The sequence below is a fragment of the Anabas testudineus genome, chromosome 7 (genome assembly GCF_900324465.2).
Source record: "Anabas testudineus chromosome 7, fAnaTes1.2, whole genome shotgun sequence".
NCBI classification, from domain to species: domain Eukaryota; kingdom Metazoa; phylum Chordata; class Actinopteri; order Anabantiformes; family Anabantidae; genus Anabas; species Anabas testudineus.
Window position 1 is genome coordinate 5,266,245 of NC_046616.1, and position 27,420 is coordinate 5,293,664.

The window sequence follows — 27,420 nt, forward strand, 5'->3', positions numbered from 1 at the left end:
TTTAATTGATGACAATTCTTAAGCTGTAATAACAGTATTCCTTTCCGTTCCTTTCAGTGTCCTATAATTGGCTTTTTGACACACAGAACCTCTGCAAGTTTGGGTACTTCTGTGTCTGACGTGTTCTTTTACATGTCAGTAGCTCTGGGTGTTCTTAGGTCTGTGTGAATATGTCGTTAAGCACCTTCTGACATTTGGCTGATAATTTTTTTTTTAGGAGTATGAGAAAAGAGTGTATGTTTTCTCGTGAGTAACTACTAAGGCAGCAGTAGCTTTTCCTCCACATAATTGTGTACAGTCATTCAGACAGTCATTACTGTGACAGAGTAGTCGCAGTAATGACTGTCGCAGGCATAGTTTTTTCTTCTCTCAACAGGCAGATGTCTCCTCTTGATCTCCGTCTGTTGCCTTTTGTCTCGCCACGCAAAGCGTTTGACGGGATATTCTCTGAGTCAATTAGCTAACGAGCAGCTAACGAGGAGATAAGGCCAATTAAGATAATAGTGATTGTGATGATGGTAATTATGACAATGAGATTGGTGAGCCACCAGGTCAGCTTCAGGGAGACGCAAAGTAGGCATGTATGAGAAGCTGACAAAAACGTCCTCACATCCTCCTCTAGAAATCCTTGTATAATTGCAATATAGCGCAATTAAGAAGAGACGCCAAACATCTTTTTGGTGTTTGAAAAGGTTATGCTGTTTGCGTTAACTAACAACATCCACTTTGATGAGAAGAGCTGCATGCATTTTACACATGGTGACAGATTTCAGGCTGCAGAAAACAAAGCTGTGCAATTAGCCAGAAAATGTGTGCAAACAAAATACATGTGGTTTAAAACTAATCAGGCTCATGATAAATTATCAAGTCAATTCTATAGAAAAGAAGAAGTTAGTTGTTCTATGTACACACTTTGCTGTGACTAACAGCAGTGGTCCTTGTATCAGCCTGGTTTTAAAAGCTTGTAATGATGATGGAGGTGTTAAAGCGCCTCCGGAGAGGCTAGAAGGAGTGTGTGTATGTGTGTGTGTGCCTAAGGGCATTGAATGTGTTCTCCTCAGAGGGTAATAAATGAGAAATGACGATTTCTTTCCTTCGCACAACCATAAGGAGCTCCAATAGAAATAAACAACCCTATGGGAGATGGCCACTCTCACATACTGAAGGCTCATTCATACAACATATTCAATACAAATAGTTGATATCTCTTATAGTGCAGACAAACACACACACACACACACACAGGGTTGGTGTGTGGGCTCGGGGTGCGCTCTCCTCCTGCCCCCGTGGACAGCCTCCTTCTCTGACTCCTGCTTGTCCCCCGCCTCTTCCATGTGGTGGTCTCTGGGGCAATGTGGCCGTTGGGGTGGGCTCTGCTTCGTCGGCAGCGGTCCAGGGTGCTGTGTCCCCCTGAGGGGAACGTGGTGGGCTCTTGTCATGGGTTCCTCATGGGCTGTGAGTGTTTGCTCCTGCCTTCACTTCTCCTTCTCCTTGCAGCTACTCCTGCTTCTTCTGGGGAGCAGGGCGTGGTCCACTCTGGATGGCCTGGATTAGCATACTGGACCATATTACAATAAATACAGGCCACCAATCAAGAGGAATGAACTACACCCTAATTACACCTGAATAAAAAACACATACTCCTCTGGGAAAAACAAAACTGTCCAGCACAAAAAGGCATCCAGTACTCCATGTTGCATGAAACACACACACATGCTGATATGTTATGCCATAACCTCCTTTGTAACCCCTCCCAGCTACACAAAGACATAGTAAGTGTCTCAGGTTCGAAATTGGATATGTCAAATGCTCACTCTACCATGAAATACATAATAGTGAGAATTTTCCTTGTTCCTTCATTTTTTCTTTTACTTTTTCTTTTATTTCTCATTGCTCCCACATTTGGTGTGGCGAACTCCCCTCTGCACTGGAGTCCTTGTCACTTGTGCCATTGGAAAGGCCATGATCCCTCACTGTCTTCCCACACAAAAGGCATTTGAGGTTACTTTAATATACTGAGCTGGAATTAATGTGTTAGATTTTGATTTTTGGCATTTGCTTTTCTTAAATTGTTACCTGAAAAGGTATCATTACCCCTATCTTTATCCATCAGTCTAAATGCTAGGTGCATGTCATTTAAATAGAGGATAAGAACAGTAATTGCTGATTGCAGGATGCTAATTTGCCAGGTGATTATTAGCTGTAATTAGTGGTAGTAGGTAAACCAGTGGAAATTTTAGCTGAATTATTTTACAGCAGCTCTGAAACTCTGAAACTACTCAGCTTGTGTGTTTAAGATTGTGTTAGACAGTGAAAAGAGGTTCTGAAGGAAGAGATTTATTAATGATACATACTTATGAGTATGAGATTCAATTTGACTCTTTTTCACTTCATCTGTGATCTCTCCCCTCTGTTATTGCAGTATGTAGTAACTTTATTTTCCATTTAGCTGTTGCATCTGAAACACATTAGCCAGAGGTTTGTGAACGCACTGCAGGGATGTGTCCTGCCAGACTGGGACTGAACAACAGGTCTGTATCTTACAGAAGCATTTCAACTGTTGTGAAAGAACTAGTAGAGATTGATAAAAGACTGGTGACTAACATTTATAAACCAGTTTAGAACTAGTAAAGAACAGTTTGTGTTATATTATCCACCTCTCTTATAAGTGACTTCCAACTGTTTTCACAGGTTATGCAGAAATATTTGAAACCAAAGACTGAGACAAACGCTTATGTACCCAATTATTCCAGTCTAGATGACAACCAAGTCCAATATTAATATTAATTTGAGCTCTCTCTTAGTCTCCACCAGCAACTATCTAGCTCTTTAACTGATAAATGCTGCACTACATTCACCAGCTACTCTATAACTTTGACTGTCTGCAGCTGCTGTAAGAATAAACCAATAAAGTAGTTAAGATACATGCTGTAGCAGGAATGTCTTTTCCGCTGCAAGGAACCACCTTCACACAACAAATAATCACAACAGTTGAACCGTGGGTAAAATATTTGATTAGTGCAGCTTCAAGGAGGGCATACAATTCTTATTACCTCGATCAAAAGACTTTAAAACCCTCACCTTCAAATTTCTAACTCTTCTTATCTCAGAGCTTATTGTATGATCATTGATATGAGTGTATCAGAACCTATGCAGAGTTGTTATATTGAGTGTTTATGTGTATGCACCAGACAGGTGTTTCTGACAAGTCTTGTTTCCCATGTTGTCTTTACAGTCTAATCTATTCTTGTCAAGAGGTGACAATGTGTAAATATTGAGTGTTAGAAAGTAATGGATCCTAAAATATAAAATGAAGATAAAGCCAAATGCAAAACATCTATAAAGACTTACAATGCCAGAGACAGAGATGCTAAATAGCCACAAAGAGGCACACAATGTCCTTAAAAAGACCAAAAAAGGATGTCAGACAACTTAAAAACAAGTCTGGAGGCTCGGCAGTCATGTCATTTATAGTTAAACAACTTCTGGCAGCTATTAAATGACGGCAAAAAATAAAGGTCAGGTGAAACAAATGTCCAAAGTCTCATGTCGTGGTTCAGGACCACTGTTGATGCATTTGAACATAAATCATAAGTATTCCCAAATACATACACACACATATAAGTATATAACAGTACTGGGGTACTGTTGTCAAATCATTGTTTTAATACCTTTACTTATAATGAAAGACAGGATACCTTGTTGCTACTCTGTGCCTCTAGAGGTGTTTTTATTTATTTGTTTATTTTAGTGTCACAGGATTTGTTATTAGCAATTACCCAGCCTTTCTCTCATGAGTCTTGAAATGTTGTTTTCTCTGCTGTTTTTATGGAAATAACACTGCAGCCATCATTTAGGATGAATGTCAGAAAACAGAGAAGTTCTCTGAGACTGGTGTCGCCTGTGATGTCACATCTAGTTAGCAGCTCTGCAGCAGTTTTGTTCCTAGTAATAATCTGAATGAGTCATTTTGTTATTAATGACAAAGAAAGAACACAATTACAGCACAAAAGACAAGCTAAGATGCCCTCACATTCGATAACTCTAGGGGGCTGTAAAGGTTTCCAAAGAATATAAGTGAGATGTCTTCGAAATGACATGGTGGCTTCTGGTTCCTGACAATCAGAGAGCACTAGAGGGATTTAGAGCAATGCATATTTATGTACATGCCTGTGATGGAGGCAAATGCAAAAGAAGAAAATGTGAGGATTTTTTCCACTGTTAAAAAAGAGCGGCTTTTGACCAAGGCACAACAGAAACTCCCAGCTGGTGAAGATCCAATAAATGTGAAAAAGGCAAAGTTCAACTACTGCAGGTGCCTCACCTCCACAGCGATTATCATCCTGAACCTCGCTCTGATGGAAAAAGCAGATAGACAGCATCCGCCTTGTATGTTTACTGCCAATATTGCTTTTAAAGAGACGTCGTCCATCCTGAGGATGACCATGACATTTCAAGGGAACATTCTCTGAAAGATGGCATCTTTATTGTGATGTCTATTGAAAGTGACAACAACAGCTCGTATTTATTGGCTTCTCCTTATTGTCAAACTTTGGCACAGATGGAAGTGTTTGTCTTCGACCTGCCATATTTTACTTCCACCCCTGAGCCTAAGCAATTTATGAAAATTGCCTTGCCAGAGGAGAGTGGAAATCTGGGGAAAATTATTTTGGGGGAGAGGGAAATGATTTGGTTTTATCCTTACATAACCCACAGAATGAAGGCTAAACCACAAAATATGGTCATAAATATAGTGTTTCTAAAATCTTCTGACAGTATAAGGACTTTACTATGTGTTTAATTATAAGTAAAATATCACATTGTATTTTGTTCTTAATCAGTGAACACACAGCAACAGGATCTTTGTACTGCATCTGAAAAACAGTCATGACATAAATTATATGTTTTTCCCACATGTGCAATTTGGCATCCCCAAAATCAATTGCAAAGAATCTCAAGACAATCAAAAATACCACACAGGGGAGCTAAAACTCCAAGGAAAAGCAAATGACAGCAATTTACCTTCCACCTTCATATCATACAACAAACTTCCCACTCTCCCCACAGTTCCTCAGCTCATTGTGGTACAAATAGACTCTAAAGACAAGCTCTTATCTCATCCTTTAAAAGCTTGGTGTAATTGTTCTCCTTTGCTCTGAGATGGGAGATCACACCTCTTCCTCTGTATCTTGGTTCTTTTATGCATCAGATGTAGTAGTGAATCACACTCAGCCATCTTTTATGCCCCCTTTAATAGACACTCACGGTAATTGCGCCGTTAACTTTGGGGACTTTGGCATGGATGGTGGCGAAAGGCCAGGCTTGTGTTTTGGGGATCGGATGAGATTGAAAGGTGGGGCTATTTTGGGCTTCAACTGCTGTAATAATGATTTGCAAAGGAGGGGAGTTTGGTGTTGCATACACTATATTACACTTCTGTTTGCAGTTTCATTCAGGTGCTGTCACGTAGCTGCATTTTCCAAGAATAGATATAGACTTTTTTGTTCAGAGGATTTTGTGTAAATTCTGATGAGGCAGCTAGATAGTGGACTTCTCTTGAAGTGAAATGAGATAAATCGGCAAATAATAATAAGGATGCAGTCATTTCATGGACATGATGAAAGTAGTATCTGTAGTATCCACAGTGTTCTGAGCTCATATACAGCGATTTGTGACAGAGGTACGTGCACACTCCCTGGAATACCAAGCAGGCTTTGATTTAAACAGCAAGTTTCTCTAACTGCATGTGAAATGGCCAATCTCCAACCCCTGCACCCCTGTTTTTCTGCCCTGTGCTGGGGTTAAATGGCTTTAAGTCAAGGGGCAAAAAGGCAGGATGAACGTGATGTGAGTCGGACGGCGTGAGGAATTACTAGCAAAAGCCTGAAAGTGTGGAAGGTGGGAGAAGTTTGCAGTTACTCAGTGGTGGTGTAGAGGGTGAAGCACTGGCCAAGCTGCCTGGTTGTCTGGAGTAACCAACCACCATGTATGGTCCACTGCAGGCTAATTTCATCCTACACTGACCAAGGGAGCAAAGAGGAGCTGACTGTCCTTCGGGGCACCCGTCAAGTCGTCTCTTAAAGGCTTGGGATTGACATGGTTCTCTGGGGGCCGTCGGGTGCTGGTGGTGGGGGTTGAAAGAGAGGAAGCAACGTGGCGGATTGGGAGCAACAAAGAGGAGAAGAGGAGGTTGATGAGAGAGGCTGACTCACTGAGACTGTCTGAGGAGGAGACAGGTGATGGATACCTAGGAATAAGAATCTGTTTGAGTGGACAAGGAGCTCGGTAGTCAAATGAGAAAAGGGTAGATTAAAAACGATGATTGATACGGAGACATATTACCTCAAGTAGACTTAAAGGAAGAAGGATATGAAGTGTTTTAACACACAACATGGCAAAATGGAAATGTAAGGACAACTGTTTTTAAGTTAGACATTTTTTAATTTAAAATTCAAATGTTCTTCTTTAATATAACTTAAATTCTGGAATATTGAGTTGGTATTGTCAAATGATAGCTGGTAAAAATGGCAGCACAGACTGTCCTCATCTACAAATTCATTATTAGTGTATAGTTTGTGTATGTTGTGTAGTGTTGAACATGTGATCATGTATGACACCTCTTACTGTTGGAAATGGCTTTCCATAACACCTATTGCCTAACAGAAGACGCACTGAGACACACCAAGCCGATGGTCATCTGATGGACCATTGATAAGCATCATTTGTGACACGCTGTTGCCATCATTCGAACTTCGAACCCCCCTTGGTGACTTTTCAGCAGATTGAACATGCTGAATCAGCAGTGGACTTGAAGGAGAACACTTTGATTGGCTCTTCAACTTATCAAATCACTGCACTCCTTCTGAGTTACCTTTTCGAAATACAGACTACTGCCACATGCTGGTACAGAATGCTGTTTTCTAGTGGCACTAAATGACAAGATGAGGCAGCACAAGGGTTGGTCACTGTCAACTCTAGCACTATGATGTCACATGATGTAAAAACCAAGAGACTGTTAACTCTTATTATAGCAGGCAGCATGTAAAAAAAATATAACAGGCACTTATCAGAAAACAGTAAAGCTAAAATATTCTAATATGAAGTTCACATTCAACAACTGAGAAATTAGACACAAAAGCTTTTTGCAGTCTAATTTCAAATAAAGTGTCTCTGCAGCTTTGGTATAATAAAGGTCACTCTTTCAGAATGTATGGTATTCTTGTTTTAATTTGACTTTGTTCATTACAATTTCACACTTTCACTTGTGAGGTTTGGATAAAATAACACAGTCTCACTGAAACCACAGAGGTGTCAAATCTGGTTGGATGAATTCAGTGTTCTTATCTGTCTTACCAAAGGGTCTGATTCGAGCATAAACCTTCATTATTAGTGTTATTAACTACAGTCAGAAAAGCTCTTAGCTGTGTCGACCTGCCCACATGGATCGTACACTGCAAATTGGAAATATATCATATTCATCAGCCGTTTGCCCCATCTATTGTGGCAGCTGCATCTCCAACCATTTCATATTTATAAATAACACAATTAGGTGGATAACCTTGAGAGGGCTCTTGGCATTGTTTTTTATGATAGTCATCCACGGTAATTACACATTGATTGAGTCTCCTGACAAATAGAAGGGTCAAATGAGAGACAAAGGCCCTACCGCTATCTCTCTCTCCCCCCATTATGAGTGACAAGTGTTAAGTCCTGCTGATATGTTCTTGTTTAAGAGGAGCCCAGCAAAGTGAGGGAGAGAAAGGGTAGGAGTCTGGATATACCAGGACGCAAAAAGATGTGATATTTTATTATCGCTAAATGTCGGAAGTTACACATACACAGTGACAACACAGTGGCAAGCAGATAAATCAGATGTTGAGGTGTCAACAGGAGCTGATGGGGGTATGATGGTTAACTAAAAGTTGTAATTAAGCTCTGATATGACAACGTCCATGCTCGCACCTTCAAATCATAAATTTAAGTAAGAATTAAAAGGAGACAAAGTGCTTTATGCAGTGAAGGCTCTAAACATTTCTGTTTTGTAAAGATTCCCTGAGTGGGTCATGAAATTTCCACTAAAACTGTGATATGATTAGTTTCATAGCTGAATATTTTCTGCTGACTCTGTGTGCATGACTTCCTGTATTGGTAAAAACCTTGTTAACAGTCCTTACCCCACATTCATGGTATTTTTCTCAGCATAAACCCTGCTTTAGGTCTTAATTTTCATTCAACAAAGGAAATTTAAAAAAGCTGGACGGACACAAATTAGAAGAAAACTGACACAAATTTTTAATTTCCACAATGAGTGAAAAGTACACGTCTACAGTGACTATCACTCAAATGTTACTATACAACAAAATATTTTCACTTTCTATTCACAAATATACTATAAGAAAACATGTAAGATATTACTGATGATATCTATATATCGATAAAAATGCATTAGTTTAAGTTCCTTTAGATTATTGCTTTCAGCCACATAGTGACGGATCCATTTAGGAGCTTTTATAGCCAACATTTATTAAGATTATTTTTTTTTATTTAACTTATACTGACTTCTCTAGCAGCATTAATACTGCAGATGAAAAGTGTCTGTTTTATAAATTTATTTGAAAGAATTGTCTTAATATGACAATAACTAAAGGAACTAGATAGCTAATTGAACAAGTGAAGTCCAAACATGAAAACAGTCTAAATCAGTGCTTTGGGTAAGAAAGCCTGGGCGTATCTGTCAATCACAACAGCTAAGTACAAAGAAAAAAAATCATAAATAGTCTGAGCCCGCAAAGCAACATCTGACCCAAAACTAAAAATGACATTTTAGTCCAAAGGTCATGGAAAATTTCCAGAAAGTGTCGTCCTTATCGCATCTTCAACAAGAGACTATAATGCAAAGTGTCAGTGCGGGGGTTAAAGGCCGACACACAGTTTGCGGAGATGTCACCCCTGATTTACGCAAACAGACATGTCAACACACGAGCGTTTATTTCCACAAAGGTGTCTGCAGACTGAACAAAAATCACAGATGCATGCATTCTCATATACATCTATATGTACAAATGTTTGTATGTGTTTAAATACAGGCACACAAATTTACTGGAGAACACACACACACACACACACACACACACACACACACACACACACACACACTTACACTTTCCATTATCTGCAGGACATTTTTGCTTGTGGTAAAATGACCCTGTTGTCATTCATTTTTACATCTCTTCCCTTGAGGTTGGAGAGGAGAATGAAAGAAGGAGTGAAAGATGGAGAGAAAGCATAGGAAGAGGGAAAGAAAGTGCCTGAGACTGCAAATCTGTTACAAAGGCGAGTCATTGATTCTGGGATGGGGAATTAATGAAGCCTCGGCCGGATATGACAGTACAGTGTCAGGCGGTGAAGAGTTATGCAGGCTGTTGGGCTCTGGCAGCCATTAGCTTACAGATAGTGTGTGTCTGAGGATGACAAAAGAAGAAGCAGGACAAGTTAAAAAGGCATTCATTAAAAGTAAAAAAAAAAAAAAGAAAAGGAGAAGGGCGATTCTCTGGTGCAATGTAAGCGCATCTTTCGGCATCTCTGTCACTCTTAATGGCAGTTTTCACTCAAAGACTTTCACAGTCGGTTCTTATCTCAAACAAACGCTGTGCCGTGTCGTTTTGTTTCTGATGAGTCATGGTTGTGAAAAATCAAGTCAAACGTGTCTGTTTTAAGCTTAATTTCAGCAAACAACTGTGTTTCAGACGCTGATATCAAATGTTCTTTCCTCCTGATTCAAAAGAGATTAAATGTCATCATTACCGCTACAACAACATCACAGGGGTTTACTGTGTGTGCGGTTAAATAGAAGCTGTGTGCCGTGTATTGAAGAATATCAATTCCTAAATAAATTATATTTATGACACTTTGTTGTGTGATTGTACAGCTTCCTGCCCTAGAAAACTGCAGTCAGTAAATCACAAATGTAACTAAATGTACAGTCAGAAGGAGTATATATATATATATATCCATCAACTTGTGTCAGCGTGCCTATGGTCCCACCCTCGGGCTGTCATTGGACAGGTAATTGTTTTGGCATAGACGATGCATCTCTATCTTAAAAAGTCTCTCCAAGAACATGGACAGTATATTTACAGGGTAAGAGATTAAGCATTTAGCAGTCCACTGGTGTGTGTAAGAGTTAGGGTTAGCAAACAAACACTGCTTTAAGTAGAGAGTTGATGCACAGCTATCAACAGAACAACACAGGTTAGAAAGGGTTCTTCAGTGAGTGTAACTACTGATGCATGATGTATACATCTTTAATGTATGCAGCTGGTAATGGTAGGGCTAAGAACAGAAGGAGTCAGCTTTAATACTGCACTTCAACTACATCCTTGTTTGATTTGTTTATATTTAGACATTTTAAATCTTCGTATGTGTGTATCTCAAGTGTGAACTTTTGTACGATCTAGTGTCTGCTCTGTATACATGCCTGCATATGCGTGTGCCTTTATCTCCCTGTGTCATACTCAGTTACAGGCCACAGATAAATAATAGCATAAAGCCTTGAAGCAGCACTGGTGCACATTAACCAATAGATCTGAAGTGACAAGTGTTGAGGGCAGAATTGTCGCAGAAACACTCATGTGACAGTCAGTGGGTTTGTTGGAAATTTACTAAGACTTGAAAGTTAGCAGAATACATCTCTAAAGAGAACAAAGCTCCCGCATGGCTTAGATTTTGTTCTGATATTAATGCCAATATTTCATTAATGGCCTCTTTTAAAAATTACAACATCTGAGCTGTGAGGAAAGTGCTGCAAATTCAGTTCAGAGCTCCATACGGCTGTGGGATGGCTTCAGAGCGGAGCCAACACTTCGACCTGCTGCTTTGAAATGCTCTACTTTGCAGTTTTAAAAGATGACAAAAAAACAGTGTGAAACAAGCTGTGGGGTCAAGGTTTTTGGCTCTTGTATTGTCGACGGCTGTGTTGTTCAGAAAACGATGAAGTCTCCATTTTGTTCCCTCTCACTCTTTCATGAAGGCTTAGCATCCATCCAGGCCGTCAATCATCATTTTCAGGTAATATCTCAGCCACTTTATCACTAGAGTATATCTGCTATGATTTAAACGCTGGAACAATTTAAAACAAGTTTGCCAACGGTCAAATCTGGGTTGAGATGAAAAATGTCAATATTCATTCCTTTCAAGGGAAAATATGGCACCTTAGATTCCCCGGAGAGGAATGAAGGACTCGGCACGAAAGCATTTTCAGCACACACACACACACATTAGTCGAGCATAAATCACATGAGCGCACTTTACACACCACAAACACCTTTTCAAGCCATGATAGCGTCTCATTGAGGGAAGGTGGCAGCACTGATTATCTGGAGGTATTCCTGTCTGACCTGGATTTGAGGGTTATTAGGGTGAAGCGGTACGACTGCCTGTCCCCTTTCTCCTCCCTCCCTTCCCCTTCATCGCAAGCTATTAATGCAGCGGCATAGCTGCGCCCGCATCTAAATGTTTCATTACGGCAAAAGTGGAGATACCAATTTCTTTGCCCATCTCTCCTCACTTCTCCCAACGCGCTCCTCTGCAACCCACCCTCCACCCTGCACTGAGAGAGAAGAGCAAAGCATGACAAATTGAAATAAATGAGAGTGGAGAAAAGGTGGTGTGGGGACAATGCCAGCGCCCGTCTCCTCTGGTCGGAAAAGAGAAAGACGCAAGACAAAAATTATGGCCAAAGTAGGCAAAAAGCTTACAAATAGATCAAGTGAAAGAAAAAAGGGCGGTGGATGCGAGAGGGAACTATGAGATGGTGAGAGAGACAGATTATTTGTCCTACTGTAAATACTGTTATCATTTCACCACCAGCTGTCGTCTCTCAGCCCACTGTTTCATCGTCCGCTCCCTCTCTCCACTCTGAGTAATGAGTGGCAGTAATTGGTGGATCTTATTGACCTTTTCCAGCTCTTCATTTCTTCGCGTGTCTATCTGTACACGCGTGTTCCAGCTCAGGTTATGTACATTACAATATTACTTCTTATTCAATCCTGCTCAGAAAAGACTCTTAACAATGTTTTGCTATGTAATGTGACAAATTGGGCCGACCCTGTCAGAGAAGAGGATATAGGCAATAATGGTGTCTAGTCAAACAGGGCTACTCGTGTCAAAACAATTCAGCTTGGGTCAGCTTTACCTCCTGCTCATTAGGAAAACTGTGGGCTAAATGAGATTTTTTTTTAATGAAACTCCCAGTATGAAGGATTATTCTTCTATTTTACTTTTTCACATTGTGATTTTTATTGAAAGTAATTGCCCTGCTTATCTATTCTACATTGGAGCTTCTTAAAGTCATGATGAACAATGCATTGATGCAATGATATAAAATATTTTAAAAATCAGCCTGCTTGATTTGGCCCAAAATAACAAGTCCATCAATTCAATGATCGATTCAAATTCACAAAGCCTGAGGAGGTCAGACTTTCAGTGTTCTCCGTACCAACGTGGTCCTGCTTTCCCTGTTTGCATCATTCTATGAAGCCTGTTTATTTTGCAGCACAGTTATTTGACATATTTGTAAGAGAAGCTTTTATTTCTGCGTGTAAAGTGAGAGAAATATACAGTCGAGTGCTTCAGCTTTGAGAAACATGGAGCTGACTTCAAACTGACTGTGCAGAGAGAGAAGTTAGCCTTTGATATTTAAATCTTACCAGCGCTAGAGAGACTGTCAGCATTAGATTTGTTTTCATCATTATTGTCTTAAACATACCGTATTCTACTAATACATTTGGGTTACAACTTGCCAAGCTGTTCAAAGTACAGTGACAAACTCTTTCCCATTGTCATTTCTTTGCAGAAGTCAGGAGACACTTTCTATTCAATAGGAGGTTTTGCACTGTGACAAGGAAACCAAATAACATGACTGCAGATTTCCTGAGGACTTGAGTTATCCCACTGTGAATGCAATCTGTTAAAAGACTTACAGACTGGCTATCGTACTGGACCAACCTGGTCCATTTTGTGAGACAAGGCTTCAGAGTTTGAGAGCATTCATATTAAGTAACTTTCAAATCAAACTTTTTGTGTAGTTTTACTGTAGTCTGTGATACTCTGGCCTCAGCATAGCCTGTAAATCTGTGCCCAGTATACTGTGTGTGTCTCATTTTACAGCCTTATTTTACAGTTGGTCCTTGTAGGCAGTGAATGCATTAGTACATCTGGATGCAGTTGGTGAACCCATCTACACCCACAAAACCTTCCCTCTCCCACCTCAGCACTAGCTCTCCTGTTTACACCTTTCTTTATTTATGATTATCTTTAATTTACACCTCACACCGCTACACGTTCACACATCCACTCACACGCCACAACCCTACTAAATGATCACGCGTTGAGTTTGTACATTTTGTTACGGCGTCCCTTAAGCCACTTTCATTTGATCAGTTTGATTAGTTTTCCCAGTACAGACATGTGCATGATCCTCAATCCATCACACATGCATCAGTGAATAGTAACACACGGGATTCCCTTCCCAAAACAAACAAATTATAAATACATTTATGAATAAATGTATAAATACATTTGGACCAGTGTGCATTATTTAACAAACCCAGAAGTTAGAATAATGCGGCTTGGCCACTACACCAAAAAACCTAAACAACAAAAAAACATCACAGCCAAACAATCCTCCTCAACAACAATACAACACTATTTTTAAACTAAGCTCACTCTGTGGCACAAGAACCAATGCTAGGTCTACTGCTAGAATATAACACATCCCAAGTTTTAAACTACCTGAAAATATTATTCATAGACAATAAAGTGTATGTATTCAACACATAATGATAATGAGAGAAGTTTTTAGACAGGAATCACAGTCTAACATAACACGTTAATGGATTTGGTGCTTGAGAGGTGAGACAGGAAGAGCAGACGAACTGTGTATTTTTGGATCTACAGGAAGGTGATAGTAGCTTGTATGAGAGCTTGAGCTGTAGTCACTTATTGCACCACACTGGCCTTTTCTGCCCACAGTACATCTATGTGCCCAGCAGTGACAGCTGGAACACTGGGAAGACTGGTGTGAATGTGTAATGAGTTAAAGTGTCTGTTTTCTGCCACTACTCTACTCCCCACTCCACAAGAGTAAACTAGAAGTAGGTGTAAAAACTGTGTTCCCTATATTCTGTATATCTACAGTATATCTAATTGCACTAGATTCAATATAGTTTATTTCATTGCTCTGGATTAATTTTTCTCCCATGTATCATGTTATTTAGTTTGGATACCTGAGGCTACTGTGTTTGAAAATGTTATCCAACTGCTCCTTATGTGGACATCTGTGACAAATCATTTAAACCATATGCTCATTAGTAAATGTACTATGAATAAAACCATAAACAGACCAGTGTTGATTTTAATCTTGATCTTACAGCTGATCCTTGTCTTAAGGCTACACTGTACAGTTCACTAACATTTCACAGCTTGTTTGTGTATTAATGAGCAAATATTGTCTGGTGATTGTTCTTTTCTACACATCCTATTAGTAAAAAATATAACAAAGATTTAAAGTTTATGCCAGTTACTTGTAACCTATACCTCAAGATAAGTCTAATATACTCTATGTTGTAACACTAATATTCCTCAACTCTAATCCGATTCAGAAGTTACAGTTTTACTGTGCAATTATTCTAATTTATTTTGTTGTAAGATTAAGAATAAGAATAAGAATAAGATTTGAATATAGCTGTATATTCAGGCGAATCACCAATACACCATTCCTGAAAACTGGAAAAACTACTCTGATCTGTTATGTCCCCACACCTTTAAATTCCTTTTTGGTAGACATTAACAACCTGTAGCAGAATACAGCATCACTAAGACAGACAATGCAGAGATGTATATAAAAACATATGAAGGTGTAACAATATACTAAAAATATAATATTACAATATGATAACTTGACAGCAGCTGCAGCACTAATCTTAAAGCTAAAACAGAGACACAAGTGTTGTGCACACACAAAATATTAGGTTGCTAGGAAACACTGTGGTTGTTGACACTTCCTGTGGAAAGTTACAAAACTTTTTTCTTTTCCCACCCATCTTAAGTCATTCTGAAGTCATATTATATTTGTTTATACTCTCAGATGAAGATCAGATTATGTTTTATGACAAATTAATGGAGAAATTCACCAAATTCCACAAGGTTCACATACTTTTTCTTGCCACTGTACAATATGTATATGTATAGTACTGTACATCCAATATGTACAAATTTAAAAAGTCTTTTTTTAAAATATATAGTTAAGGGCGGCATAATTGAGGCCACAGACAAATACTCAATATCAAAATACATTTTTTTGTACCATAAATTATTTTATTTGTGCCTCGAGGGGAGCTGTGTGCTTCAGCTGAAGTTTGTCTACAACTTCCTGAGCAAAGGTTAAGGTAAGGGTTGAGTGTATGTATAGTGTTTATGGTTTACATTGTGTTAACTGTTCAGGGAATTAATGTACTGGTAATCAACGCAATGCTCCCCAGGCCAGATGACAAAAAGAAATGTGTGAGTGTATGTGTGCTGATACAGTTAGGACCGCAGTTCATACTGGAACATTTGCAGGAGCCACAGCTCCGGAGGCAGACATAACTTTACTCAAATCACAGCTGGTGCAAATTGAATGGAATTAAAGAAAATATGGTTTAAGTTGTAGAGGAAAACTACAACAAGCATTAATTTCACTTTAGCTGCAGCTTTAGTATGAAATCTACTTTGGAAGTGGAGCATTATTTATTAACTTTTCCCACCCACTACTTGTGACCTCCCTCCATCTCTGTCCCCTCACCCTTTATGCCTACATCTTTACCCAGTGCCTTTCTTACTTCCTGCTCCTTCTCATCTTTCTCTCCCTGTTGCCCTCACAGTCTGACTTCACCAGACTTTACTTCTCTCGCACCGTCTTCACAACTTTCTCTCACCGACCACCATCATTCTTCTTCTCAGCTGTAGCTGTTCCCACTTCTCTGCCTTCCATTTCAATCACACAACCACACCTCTCCCCCATCCATCTACACCAGAGCTTTCTTCTCTTGAAACCTCTGTCCACTTCTCTTGCCACCCATGATTCACTTTTGTGCAGCATCCTGATTTCTTTTCTACCAATTTTCTTCACGGAGTCCAAAACATCCCACTGCCTTCTTATTGTTATTCAACTCCCCTATTTCTTCCTGCTTTTTCCTTTTCTTGATCGGAGTCACTCGTCCCTACATTTTGTTGTACAGAAATGCATTTTGACTACCAGCTGCACTAGCACAGACAAAAAGCTCCATTAATCAGACAATGTGAGATCCCAAAGACTCCAAAAGAAAGGTTTGATGACATCAACAACCTAAAACTAAAACATGCTGACATAGGGATGCTATTATAGTCCTCAAAGTCCTTCTAAGAACTTTGCCCAAGTACTTTTAGGGATTTTTTTTGAGTTTCAAAGTATGCCATCAAAAGAAAACTGCTTCTGTTTATCAGTTTCTCTAAAACATTCCTTCAGGGACTTAAAAGTCTACAAATGTTGTGTCTGATCAAACTTTAACAAGCTAGTAAAGTTTATAAATACAGAAATATACAAGTGAAGCAGTAAAGATCCTTAAACCAACTCATTTGCCCAAAAGGGAGGTCGCTGCTGTGAAGGAAACTCATCTTGGCTTCTCAAGTATGTAATTTTATTTCTCAGATCGTTGTTCAGACAATCCGAATATGATGTGATCATATTCAAAGATCATAACCACGGGTGAGGGTGAGCACAGCTTCTCTCCCATGATCCATCAAACCAAGAGCCAACCAAGTCCACCAAGTCTCCTCTGCAACCCACGCAACCCTTGCAAATGGTTGACCCACAGGGCGCAGCCTCCATGACCTCCATGACACTCCTTCGCCCTGAGCCAGAACGGCCCCCGTGGATGCAGATATGCTCACTGGTATCCTCCAGGGCTTAGCTCCACCTCAGCAGGTGGACTGAGATTTATTACAGAGGCAGAGGTGCCTTTTCAAGACACCAACACATGATTGATGATTTACATGTAGTCTGAGAAAACCAATCTGACTGACTGATCCGGGAGAGACACGTACTGTAGATGAGGCCACGTGTAAACAGAAGCATTTTAGAATTTCATTGTACATTGTGCATTAGTTAATAGATTATTCCCATATTGTATCGTCACATAAAAATAACTATGAAGATAAACCACGTAAAGTTTAGGTCCAATTTAACCCATTCAAACCAGATATGTTAAAACTAAACTGTTTAATAAAAACATTTATTTTGGAAGCAAAACTAAAACTTTATGACAACATAAGAGTGTTCATGTGTAAAAGGAGGTATATTTATAAGTGTAACTAAAGAATGACAAACAAAGGAGAAAAATAAAACTTGTAAAGCGTAATGTTTTCAGAAGATAAAAATGATTTCAGCAGGTGGTAATAATTGGTTTTGTCTGTATTGTGCAACTTTTATTAAAAGTGGAAATGCTGAAAAAAACATTGAATGATTACTGACTTTTTGAATCATTTTGACTTTTTGGATAAATTAGTTTTCACCCTGACTTCAAAGGAAGCACCAGTTAGAATGATTCATTTTCACAAACAATAAGTTTTTGTTAAATACTTGCAAACAAATCATCCTTTCAAGGACACCTTAGCTACGCAGAACATTTTTTTCTCGTAGATCAACAACACAACTCGCAGCACAAGAGCACTGGGAGTACGGAGGTGCAGTGAGGGGGTGGGTGGTACAAATCAATACATTGACAGACAGCAATCCTGATGTTGTCCATCAGTAGAGAGGACTCTTTATAAAATATTCATCCTTGCTCAAGGTTTTAAAACAACCTTTGAACCTTGAACAACTTTCATAAAAAAGAGTGAAAGAGAAAATTAATGGAATACACGCTTAATTCAATTCCACTCAGGAAGACATATCCTGCTTTTGTGTCTTTAGTGCAGGTATTTATTGTGCCAAGAAGGACAGTGCCTCTGAAATATCCTCAGTTTATCCATCGAAACTCACTTTGCACACTGTTATTGTTGTAGATTGTATACAAAATGGTTGAATTCTGTGTGCAGCTGGCATGTTTCGAAGTACTTTAGCTTTATCCCACGGTCGAAACACACAATTGTTTAGTTAAATGTAGAATGTAAATTGCCTGGAGGTGTGAATTGCAGTGTTACTGTCTGTCTATATTGTGCTCAGTCTCTGTTACAGACTGTCACCACGGTGTACCCTATTAGCTCTATCCTTCAGTGCAACAGAAACAGACTTAGTTAATTAAATATGACATATTATACATGCAGCATGTGACTTAAGCATCCACTGGATATTCTGCTAAAGATAATAGCAGCAGAGTCAAGCTGCAGAGATGTGTGGACCAATGGGAAACATTACTAAAATTAATACAACATTAAACATATTCACTTAGTTTCCTTTGTTTTCCACCATCGAGGTTTGAATGATGTTCTTTTAATTGCATTGCTTTGCTCTTTTCTGCAGTGGTTTAATGACAACCAGCTGGAGAACTGGAACCATAATCTGTTTATCTTGAGGAACTAACTCCTAAGAATCACAGAACAGCAGAGCACTGGAACATGCCTTCATTTGCATTTTCTATTTTTGATATTCTAAATATTTAGTTAAAATTGACTTTTCAAATCTGAGTACGATCACTGTGAAACCACGCCACCAGCTGGATGGGCAAGGGCACCATTAGAGCTTATCGTCTTTGACCACATTAGTGGAATAAGAATAAATAATGTTTCAGGAAACTACAGTGTACACTACACAGTACACAGATTACACATAGACCTGTTACCACAGAAGGATAAAACTTAAACTTAGTAATGAAAAAAAAGAACCTAATATAATTTTTACAGTGTTTTTTATTGGCTCAGGTATATGAAGAACATATTCTTGTTCAGATGTGGACGTCTACATTTACACTTTTCTTTCTACCTAGAAGATAAATTAAAATAATGCCACAGCAACCTTCATCTAAAGGAGAGTTTAAAGCAGAGGGTCCAGCTCTGTAGAGCACTCCTCACTTTTCCTATTGTGTTTGTTGCTATGCCAACTCTTGATAATAACGTGGCTGAAAAACACCGCTGTATTAAAATGTCTGACAGCGTGTTTTGAAGGCCATATTACTTAACAATGGCTTTCAGAGCAAATCAGCAATGATTTTCTACTGTTAGACACAAACACCTTCTGAGATACGGCTGGTGTAGGTGTAAAAACAAACACACCAAGGAGCTATATATACTTGGACCGCATCCACAGCATGTTGATATACAACACGCTAATGTGTGTTTAATCTTAGAATTAGAGGCAGTAAGTTAGGCTTACTTTTCTTTAAGACAATGGACAAGTGCTCCTATCAATACATTTCTTCTTAAAATCCACTTATGCAGTTTAGAAATTTCAGATTCTGCCCTTTTGTTATTTAGGATTTGTTCTTGGGTAAGATCTGAGAGCACAATCCTTATATGCACACGCATAACCCTGAGCTAAATAGAAACAACTAGACAGTAGGAGGACGAGGAGCTTCATCAGTAAAAATGTATGTATGAGTAAATCTGGTTCCAGTGCAGGTCTGAAAGCATGTGACGACAATAGAACATAACTGAGGTCAAACTGAACTTGACCACTGACCTTTCACCACTAAAATAGTATTAGTTGATCAAGGACTCTGAATGGAGATATCACACTGACAAGAATGAGACACTACTACATAACAACCATGAATCTGATACCAATTAAATAATTCTCTGTTGTGTTTCATTCTTGGCAAACCTTAAAGATTTGGGGTCCAATTCAGTCTTCAATCCAGCAACCTACCAGCACTAACCCAGCAGTCAGTCAGTTCTTGTGTTTGAGGTTCAGTAGAACTTTCTTTGTCTTCGTGTGGCTTGCTGTCATGTATTCTGTATCTTGTTTCATCTCGCCACATGCAGTGGTGCACTGAGGCTGCTCCCTGCCATGAACAGACATTCACAGAGAGGTACTCTGGGGCGAACGCCAGAGAATTAGCCTTTGCGAATATGCATAAAATCACTTCAATAGAAAAAAGGGGAAAGAGGGAGAGAGACAAATACATTATCTGTGTAGCTGGCATAGATTTCCTCGGATAAGACCGTCTGTGTAGGCTTTTGTTTGAACATTTAGTCTGTGGGTGTTTGGGGAAGCAATCATCCCAATTACTGTGTGTGTGTATTTGGGTGTTATAATGAACCCGTTTGTCTTAAATATTTTGCTCGTTCATAAAATATAGATGTTAAAGATTCCCATTAGGATTGAAATGGGTATTTATTATTTCTGTGGGATGAATAATTCAATTTTAATTTTTGCAAATGCAGCACTGAAACAGATGAGAAGATAGTACAGTAGCTGTAGTTAGCGGTCACTATCTCCATTTCTCCCGTTTGTGACTTTTGTTCTTGGTGCTGATGTGACACAAAATATTTTGTTTTTACCAAGTGGCCAAGGCCCAGCTTTGCACCATCAACTGAAACCTCCCACACATCCTAATCACATAATTGTTTTAATTCATTTTGCAAAGCATTGCACTTGTTTGGCACCTAGTGTGAGTTGTTCTGCAGTAAATTTGCAGGATTCTGCAGGAAAAACGCATTTGTTGCCCTAGAGATGAGAGACGGGAGAAGGTCTGCTACTCATAACAGTGCAAACATTCACGTTTAACTCTTTTATACCTGACTTGCACATTTTTGAGGATGAAATGACAACACAAGACTAACTTACAGGATATGTCTGACAAATTAGCTATGCTTAAGCCTACACAGTGCAACTAGGGCTAACGCTAGCGACAGAATCAAAATTAATCCACACGCACCACTTAACCCTCTCTGCTCGTGAGAGCTGTAGTTTTTAGGGTTAGGGTTTAATTTTGTCATAATAATTTCTAATAGCTGGTCCTGTAGTGGATGTAGTGTCTATTTCATTTAAAAATAGACGGATTACATGCGATACTAGAATGGAACCAACTCTTCCTCTGTAAACACATTTCTGTATTTCTGTATACATACAAACAGAAGATTGATTCTTTTCATTTCACTCTCGGTCAGAAAGCAAACATTTCCCAAAATGTTAAAACTATTGCTTTGATAAATTGTCAGATATTAGTCAAAAGATGAACGTGAACAAGTTTGATTCAACAGGCTTTCATTTTAAGCCTTCTAAGTTATGACCTTTCAGTGTGTCAGTTTTTGATATCCACTGCATGTCACAATCCTTTTTCTCTTCCTCATCTCACACCTTAGTGTTAATGAAAAAGGGAATTCAAAATGCCACAAAAATCACCTTTAAAAAATAAATTAGTGAGATGAAAGGGTATTGCAAGTTTTAACTCTGATGCTCTGACAGCCTCCGTGACAGACGCTTTACACTTACACCTAACAGAGCACCAACAAAGACAGATCAGAGATGGTAACACAGCATCACTTACTTCTCAGTCCAGGTTTTCCTTTTCTTTTATTCTGTACAGCTAAATCTTACTCCCCCCTTAGTTTTTTGATATTCTCTCTAATTTTCATTCTTTGTTGTACTTTCCTCGCCCTCTTTGCGTCAGTATACGACAGGTGAGTGGGGAATTGGAAATAGGATGTCTCAAAGAGACCGGCTCTGACACACAAGCTTGAATACTAACAACACAACCTTTCTCCAAATCTACAGCACTCTCATTTTAACTTTCTCCTTTCTCCATTTCATTCTGTTTCTTAGTTTTTACTTACATTATTACCTTGCTTTTAGCTTTTGACTCTAACAGGCTGTTGTTCATAAAATCCATAACTTTGTAGATAAAACCAAAACATTTCTTAACGTGCTTTGAGTTTGAATGCCACATTTATTTTGCAATTATGTCAAACATAAAAAACAAACATACCGGATTTTCAAATAAAAAGTTGCTCTTATACTTTGCGGGAACTTCACGGATAAGATTCACAGACATAACGCCCCTCTTATCAGATTTATAACAATACACACATACAGTATAATGAACAAAGAGCGAAGATAAATGTGATATATTAATATTTGAATAGTGATATTGGCAATGAGACCCATGCCTGATAATAAAGCATGAAGTAAACGATCATATTTAAATAGCTTTCTTTAGTCAAGACTCTCAAAGACTGAATGTCAATAAAGACTGAACCAATTTAGAATGTGAAGAACAAAGGTAAACTAAATGTTAATACAGTGTCCATGACATTTAAGGATCCCTCTGCCTGAAAAGGTGAGTTAGTTTATTTCTGGTAAGACTGCGGAGCACCTCAGGGGAATATTATAATGCATGGACAGTACCAATTGTACCAAGAGCTGAAAGAAGATGGCCAGAAATGCAGGAGCAGCCTTTAATGTGAGAGTCTGACGTTCACTGCAGGTCGTGGAGGTAGCATCACGCTGGTTAGACAGTCAGTTGCCAAGGCAAGGTAACACGATGCTCAAGTAATGTTCACACAGGAAAGAACACGAGTCTAGGTCTCTGCTGGATACTGACACGGCGCAAGCTTCAGCAAGTCTTTAAAGTTTTACTCCAGTTCTTCATTTGAGTTCATGAGAGAAGGCAGCTATGTGGATTCACATGAAGAGTAGCGAAAGCATAAAGGCACATGTAGTATAAGAAGACAGTAAGGTAAGGACCCTGGTGTTCATGCAAACCCTAAGGTTACACAAACGACATTAAATCCATCCTTGACTCCCTCCTCATTGCATAATGCTGGATGGCAAAGACTTGTCTTCGGCTGAATAACAGACTCAAGGCGCTGGTTTCAGATATATGATCTAGATTTTACTAGAATTCCAAAAACAAACATCATTTATGATATTACATTAAGACAAATATAAACACTATTTCACAGTAGTCCTGTCCTAAAATACATCAGCAGCATTTTTGTTTTTAGACACAATGTCATAACTACTCTGAAAACTTCACACCCACATAACACAATGTCTTAGGTAATACCAATATTAGTCATTAATAGTAGTCATTAATGAGTATGCTACTTAATACTTGTGTTCCTTCCTGACAACAAGTTATTAATTTCAAGGGTTCACATACTTTTTCCTTTTTATGGCAAATGAATGCAGGAAACACAAAATTCCGAAATGTTCACATACTTTTTGTTGCCTTGAATAAGTAATTCTGCCAGAAACTCCCTTTTTTTATACCTCTGCTAAATGTTTTCATAAGTCAAGGACTGTTGTTATGGACTAGTCACAGATTTACTGCATACATGATTAGAAATATGGAAAGAGTTGTATTATATGACAGGTCTACTGTGATAGATCATTACTATAGTTTTTGTTGCACTCTGATGTTGGTCTCAAATAAAACTTTTTCACGTAAATGTGATGTTTTTATTGAATAGTTTTTAGTTTGATAGAAGTAAAATCTTTTTAACTTCTAAGTTTTTGTTCCATTAACTAATCATCCCACACTATACCTGTACGTCCTAAATCCTATATTTCACCACAGTATAGAAGTAAATGTTGGAGAATATCAGAGACATGAGAGTTTAATTAGGTATCTAGCTGCTGATAAAAACCATGATAGTTGTCATTTCAGCTGGCAAAACCTACAGGGATCTTTTGCAAAAATCAGAAACTCGCATTTGTCTTCCTCTGCCTGTCAGCGACCTATGCACAGACATGAGAGTTGAAAGGAAAAGAGAGTGTGGAGGGAAATAATTGAAAGAACTGGAGTCAAAGCTTCTGCACAAAGGCTCACATTGCACAAACAATCTTGTTGTGAATGTTGCTGGTTAACTAACAGTAACAGCTATTATCTGTGCAATCTGCAAATTTGCTATTTCAGGAAACCAAACATGACTCACAAACAATCCAGAGACTCAAATTCACATAAATAAAACTGAAGCAAAACTTTGTGTGAGAGCTGAAGATGCCATTTTATGCTCATATGGATGTATGGAGTTAAGTTTCATTTAGGTCCAACAACGGTTACAAACGTGACCAGTTACTAAAAGTGCTGGTCAGTCATTTAGTTAAACAGTTAATTAGCATCTGACATTAATGTGGGTGACTCTCTCCCTGTCTCCTTTATTTAATTTAACTTTCTCTAACTCTTTTTTCGTATGATGAGAATAAAACTGCATTCCCCTCTCCAGAACCAGTGACAACAAAGGACATGATGCTTCCAGCCTGTTGAGTGAGTGATGGATATGTAGCATGTTAAAGGTTAATAGACTCAGTCAATGGCTCCATTTCCGCACATCATAAAGAACAACCAGGTCATTCAGTGCGGTTGCCGTTTGTCAAGTCTAAGCTCAACACATGAAACAACACTTCCACAGAGAGCAGGACATTCTTCAGTGAGCCCCTGTAGAAATCACTGAACACCAACGACAGATAAACGTGGTGATGAAGTCGGAAAAGCTTCAGAATATTACTGCTCAGTACTTTTGTTTTTAATTATCGCAGCTGTTGCCTAAAATCATTTGTGAAAAAATATTTTTTCACACACTGTTTTTGAGAGCACGGTCTGTGTGTGTGTGTGTGTGTGTGTGTGTTTGGGAGAGAAAGACAGTGTGCAAATACCTTGTAAGTTCCACTCCACCGCCTCTCATCCTGCTAGCCCTCTGCAAGGCCGGTCACCTTAGGGTCAGCCCATTTGTGATTATCCCAGATGATTGGCGGCTCTGTCTGCCTCCACGGGTGAGTGCCTCGCTGTGACATCAAGCCTTATTGGAGGAGACCTGAGTTCAGGGGCGGGGTCAGAGGTGACAGAAGACCAGACGACGGAGATGTTAGCTTATGATTGGTTTATGAGTGACAGCTTGACACGACCAGGTGGGCAGAGAAGAAGAGAGGAGCGAGGGGTCAAGGTAGCAGTTATACGTTGCATAGGATTAGTTGGAGATGGTAATAGTTTCACTGAGAATTAACATTAGTTCATAACTTTTAGTACTGCTGCTGCTCTATTCTGAAAGAATCTGATGTCTTTGTTATAATAATTATATAAATGTAATTAGATTTTTGCTGTTGTGCTGAAACTTCTTTTAACACCTGTGCATAAATGGATGTTTAATAGGATTAAAGGACGACTACTGTCAACAGGTACCCTGAACAAGGCCAGTCAATATAATCTAAAGACAAAGTCATAAGACTGTGGATTAGCTAGGAGTAGCTCCTAGATGTATTGGAAAGTAAATAAAGGAGTACATGAAAAGAAAAATCAACTTCCACTGCATAAATAAAGGTTATATATAAACTCTTAAATGCATTAAAGAAGTCTAAGTGAGATTCGAGAGTACTGTGCAGCAAACAAGTGTGGCACTTGCCCCTTCTTACTCAACTCCTTCTCATTTGTTCTGAACAGCTGCTCTCAAGTTACCCTTTCTTAATCATTCTTGCACTTCACCCTTACTTCGATTCGCCACCTCAGCTCACACTCCTCTTCTTTTAAGCCTCCATCCTCTTGTTTCTCTCTGTATGTGCACAGAATTATCCCCCTTTCCACCCACTGTTCATCTCCTCATGCCTTCTCCTCTGCTCATTCTCTTCCTCCCTATGTCCATATTCATCTCCATCATGTACACAATCGCGTTCGTTTTGACCCCGTCTCCACCTCTCACTAATCAGTGTCTTATCCTTTAAGCTACTTGTTACAGCTGGAAAAAAAAAAGGCTGAGCTTTTGTGGAGAGTGGAACATGAGATCAATCACCTCTCTCTCTCTCTCTCTCTCTTTCGACGGTCCATCTCAGGTAAGAGTTCAAGTGCTGCTGAGGGCTGTTCAGCTCACATCAAATCCACATATAACTGCACCCCAATGACTGTTTGAAATAGTAAGATTCTTATTAAAACCGCATATCAGAGCACAGAGTCTGCGAAACGCAAGCACCACATTCTTTGTCTATATTGAGGGGTGACCACAGAACGTGTGCTGAAAGATTAGATGGAGGGTTTCTTCCAGAAGAAGTCATACAGGTAACGTGGGGATGAATGAAAGAGTGTTACTAGGACTGATACGGAGGCCTTTAGATGCAGGCCCTGGTGTTAAGGGTGTGAATCCTGTTTATACCCAACAATATCCAGTATAAAGGAGTTGGACTAGTGAGCATTAGCTGTTCCTCTTACAGGTCTAAATGTGGTTACGGTAAATGAGTCGACAGTCAAAACCCACAGCAGCAAGTGGTCCTGTGACCCCAGCACTAACTGAATGTTACACTGAAAATAATGAACATGAAGTATTTAAAACTGTATTTTTCACAGCAGGCAGGAGCCACGACTGAAATATCTTGGTTTTTCTTATTTGTGGGTTCAACTGCCAATATTTAGCATTTGAAAAAGGAAGTACGAGAGAAAGAAATTTGAAACCTCGATAGGGCTGGAGCTCAGGTTCAAAACAGCCTAGAAAGAGAGTTTTGTGAGCCAAAAGACTTGAGCACCCGATCACGTATTGGAGCATAGGTTCTGGGTATAGTCTATACAAACACTCTGCAGACACATAGAACAATGAGTATTTTGTGCTATGAGACAAACTCTCACTTTCAGCTCCTTGAACTCTAAACAGCTCCAGTGGAAGTGCCCTTAGGTTTGCTGGACTTCTTCTACTGTACGTCTAACTATATGACTATAGTCTGACAGACTGTTACTGAAAACAAGCACATGTCAGCAAAACGTATTGGAGTAAACAAGGACAGAAATCGATCGTCTAAAGTTTCTTAAAGTTCAAAAACAAAGTAAAATTGTCAGTATATTGCAGAGTAAAACACGTGCTTTTTATAAAATAGTAGCAATGCAGAAATCTGTCTTAAAATAACCTCACAAATTTAGACATGCCGCGTATATAGGCTGCAGCATCCAAAACACTTTAATCACATGAATTTCCCTAAATCAAGGGTCATTCTTTTGCTTGTGCACTAACCTGCATTTCCTCATAGGAATAATTTTTGATTTGACATGTTGTGCCTCAAGGCTATAATCATAGAGGATGCACTTCTACAAGCAGGGATTGCTTTTTTGTAGTTGCCTTGAATGAGTTTGAAGCACTTTGCATCCTGCTTTTGCACCCCAGGCGCCTCTCATTTACCCACTTGTGTCTGCCGGCTTTTATTGAGGAAGCACCTGCACTCCCAGTTGAAAATGATCACGCTTTGATGGGCTCCACGCAGAAAATGACCCTGCTTGACTGTTTTTCAGACTTGTTGTCCAATCAAATGAAACTAGAGGCAGGCCTTCTGCTCTGTAAGCAAGGAAAATGGAGTAAAAGCTGGTTGTGGACGTTCCTCTCCATATAGATTCAGTAAAAAAGGTGTAATGTTATTAAACGTTATGATCAAATAAAGAGGATTAGAGTGAGACTGACATAGATGCTAAGTTTGTGGTTAGCTAATTACATTAC